Source organism: Rattus rattus, chromosome 3, assembly GCF_011064425.1.
Source record: "Rattus rattus isolate New Zealand chromosome 3, Rrattus_CSIRO_v1, whole genome shotgun sequence".
Taxonomy (NCBI): Eukaryota; Metazoa; Chordata; class Mammalia; order Rodentia; family Muridae; genus Rattus; species Rattus rattus.
Genome location: NC_046156.1, coordinates 210,349,236 through 210,353,393, shown reverse-complemented (window position 1 = coordinate 210,353,393; position 4,158 = coordinate 210,349,236). Strand labels below are relative to the sequence as shown.

General features: G+C 42.1%; 1 pseudogene; it reads left to right on the top strand.

The window, feature by feature from the left end:
• The first annotated feature begins 703 nt into the window (after positions 1-703).
• LOC116896071 lies at positions 704-1,630 on the top strand (annotated as a pseudogene).
• The last annotated feature ends 2,528 nt before the right edge of the window (positions 1,631-4,158 follow it).

The window sequence follows — 4,158 nt, the reverse complement described above, 5'->3', positions numbered from 1 at the left end:
CTATTCTTCCTCCATTATCTTTAAAAAAGGAAGTACTCCCATGGATGTCAACCCACTTAGGCATATCAAGTTGCAGTAACACTAGTCATATCTTCTGTAATTAAGGCTAGATAAGGAAGCCCAGTTAAGGGAAAGGAATCAAAATCCAGGTAACAGAGTCAGCGACAGCCTCTCCTGCTGCTGCTGTTGGGAGTCCTACATGAAGACCAAACTGTAGAACTGTTACATATGTGCAAATGACCTATATCAATCCTTTGCAGGCTGGTTGGTTGTTGGTCTCCACTGACACCTTGGGAACCAGATTAGTTGATTCAAAGATATTTTTTGGTGTCTATGACCCCTCTGGCTTCTATAGTCCTTCCTCCCATTCTTCTGGAGTATCCCCCAAGCTCTGCCTACTGTTTGTCTGTGGGTCTCTGCATCCTTTTCCATCAGTTACTTAGTGAAGCTTCTCTGATGATGCATATGCTAGACACCTGTCTTCATGAATAGCTCACACAAGTATAGTTACACATACATCTGTAAGTATATATAAAATGTTAAAATAAAAGTTCTAAAGTTCTCTGAGAAAAACAAATATTTTTCATTTGTCTATACTATGTGTGTGTTCATGTCTTGTTTTTTTAATGTTAACATTTTGACAACTACAATTAAACTCAACACAATGAAATATAAATAAACAAATCGAACCCCCGCGGTAGCTGCGGCTCCTCCTGCCATCACTGCCTCTGAGAACATGGCTGTCCCTCCTACATACGCTGATCTTGGCAAGTCCACCAGGAATGTCTTCACTAAGGGCTATGACTTTGGCTTAATAAAATTTGATTTGAAAACAAAGTCCGAGAATGGATTGGAATTTACTAGCTCAGGCTCTGCCAACATGGATACCACTAAAGTGAATGGCGGTCTGGAAACCAAGTACAGGGACCGAATATGGGCTGACGTTTTTTGAGAAGTGGAACACAGATAACACCCTGGGCACTGAGATCACCGTGGAAGACCAACTTGCTCATGGACTGAATCTGACCTTTAATTCATCTTTCTCACCTGACACTGGGGGGAAAATGCTAAAATCAAGATAGGGTACAAGAGGGAGTTTGACAACCTGGGCTATGATGTGGACTTTGACATCGCTGGGCCCTCAATCCGGGGTACCCTGGTGCTTGGCTCTGAGGGTTGGCTGGCTGGCAACTAGATGACTTTTGGGACCTCAAAGTCCCGAGTGACCCAGAGCAACTTTGCAGTTGGCTACAGGATGGGTGAATTCCAGCTTCATACTAATGTGAATAATGGGACGGAGTTTGGTGGCTTTATTTACCAGAAGGTGAACAAGAAGTCGGAGACTGCTGTCATTCTCTCCTGGACTGAAGGAAACAGTAACACTCGTTTTGGAATAGCATCCAAGTATCAGGTCGACCCTGATGCGTGCTTTTCGGCCAAAGTGAACAACTCCAGTCTAATTGGCTTAGGGTATACGCAGACTCTAAAACCAGGTATCAAACTGATGCTGTCAGTCCTGCTGGATGTCAAGAACCTCAATGCGGGTGGCCACAAGCTCGGTTTAGGACTAGAATTTCAAGCAAAAATGAATATTGTACAATCATTAATTTTAAGCTATCTTTCAGCATAGCGACCTTCAGAATCTAGTGTACCTTTTAATGTTATATATTGGGTATGCGAGAGTTGATAAATACCACGTTAGACCTCCAGGCTAAGGATGACTCAACTTTAAGGTGTTTACCATTTCAGAGGTACTGCGGAAACCCCATTCCAGGAAGGGTCCTTTTTAGCTGTAGGCATGGGTTAGGGAGGAGCCCCTCTAGAGATGCCAGGCTGCATGTGGAAACTGGGAGTGTGTGAGCCCTTTGTAAATCTGTATCCAGTCCACACATGAAATTGTGAGTTCCTGAACATTGAACCCTGGTGTCCGATCCTATCTGCTTGGAAGCATATACACACCTACGTGAAAGGGATGTTTGCTTAGACAGAAGGTTATGCTCTGTTCCCATCCTAGCCCATTCGTTACCTGTTTCACACCAAAGTAGTCTTTAGTGACTACTATTTCTTTTGTGACACTTTAGGGTGGAGAGGGTGGCATGATGGAGCCTGTCATTCAGGCCTTAATTCTTCCTTGTGTTGTGGTGTTGTTTTCTTTCTTTCTTCTATTTTTTTTTCAATTCCTTTTTTTCTCACCATTGCACCAGAGTATGAAATAGCTTCCTGGTTCTCCAGCTCTGAGCTGAGTGGGAGATTGTGGTCACACCCTGACAACACTAAGGGTCTTAATTGACTTCTCTTGTAGCCACACCACTATTTTTAGTAGTTTAATGAGTACATTATACAGTCTTCCATTTTGTGTGGAATTAGTTCCTCCCCTTGAAATGCTGTGATTAACATCACTTAAAATAAAACTTGAATAAAATACAGAAACCTCAAAAAACAAACAAAAAAAACAAAACAAATGAACAAACAAAAAACAAATCAAGCATAACTCTGAAAAAGGATAAGTTTAAATGAAAGTTAATTATGATTTTATATATATATATATATATTATTTGTAGGAGAACTTAGACTATAAATATATTCTTAATACCAGTGTGTTAAATGCAATATACATATGCCCTACAACCAAAGTAAGAATCTAACAGAGTTTGTGGAAATATGTACAAGGCCCACACTAGTCTGCACCAGATGGGAACCCAGTAAGGAGAGATAAACACAAGTCCTCATCTGTAACTAAAAGGCTATCTCAAACTGATAGCCACTTGCAAATGAAAAATTAGTTTCTCCAACAGTCTCACTGATGGTAACAAGCAATTTTCTCTTTCTTTCTTTCTTTCTTTCTTTCTTTCTTTCTTTCTTTCTTTCTTTCTTTCTTTCTCTTTCTTTCTTTCTTTCTCTCTCTCTCTCTCTTCGTTTCTTTCTTCTTCCTTCCTTTCTTCCTTCTTCTCTCTCTCTTTCTCTCTCTCTCTCTCTCTCTCTCTCTTTCTGCTGTCTGTCTTCCTTCCTTCCTTCACTGTACATTCCAATATCAGCCCCCCTTTCCTCCCAGTACTCCTCACTCAGATCCACCCTCATTTCTCTATTCTCACAGCACACATAGTACTCTCCCACACCTGCCAACCCCGCCCCTCCCCATCTGTTTCTCCACCCCACCATCCTTTCCACCCATTCCCTCCTCACCCATGGCATATCAAGTAACTGTAGTACTAGGTGATTCTTCTCTCACTGAGGCCGGAAAAGGTAGCCTAGTTAGGGGAACAGGATCTGCAGGCATGCAAGCAAGCAACAGATTCAGGGAAAGTCTCCACTTGACTTGCTGGAGGATCCAGATGAAGACAAAGCTGCACATCTCCTATATCTGTGCAGATGGCTTAGTTCCAGCCTGTGTTTGCCGTTTGGTTGGTGGTTGGATCAGCTTCTGGGAGTTCCCAGGAGTCCAAGTTGGTTGACTTTGTTGGTTTCCCTGTGGTGTCGTCGTACTCTTTGGATTCCTCAATCGTTCCTCCAACTCTTCCATAACACTTTGCAAGCTCCATCTAATGTTTGACTGTGAGTCTATGCATCTCTTTTCTTTGACTGTTTGGTGGAGCTTTTCAGAGGACGGTTATGCTAGGCTCCTGACTTCAAGCATAATAGAGTATCACTATTAGTGTCAGGGATTGGTTCTTGCTCACGGGATGGGTCTCAGTTTGGGGTAGTAATTGGTTGGCTAATCCCGATGTCTCTGATCTAGCTTTATTCCTGTATACCTTATAGGCAGGACACATTTTGGATCAAAAGTTTTGTTGGTTGGTTGCTCTCCTTATCCCTCCTCTGTGAGACTACAGGGAGTGGTCTCTTCGGGATCCATACCTGTTAGGAGTCTCAGCTAGAATCATCCCCATAGACCATCTAGGGTAAATGATTAAACTGATATACACTTTCTAAGGAAGTAGTTTATGCAATTGTAGTAAATAAAAGGCTGGCTTTGTTCTGACACAGAGAGCTAGCTCAAGCAGATTACAGTACTATTGGCTTACAACATTGACTTCAAGTCTTTCTCCTGCTATTCCCATTCACCCCTTTCACAGCATCATCTCTCAGGCTCAGGGTGGACCTCAAACAAAGAAACAGAAGAAAAATAGCTTTAAAAATCCTTGAGAAATGTACATAAAC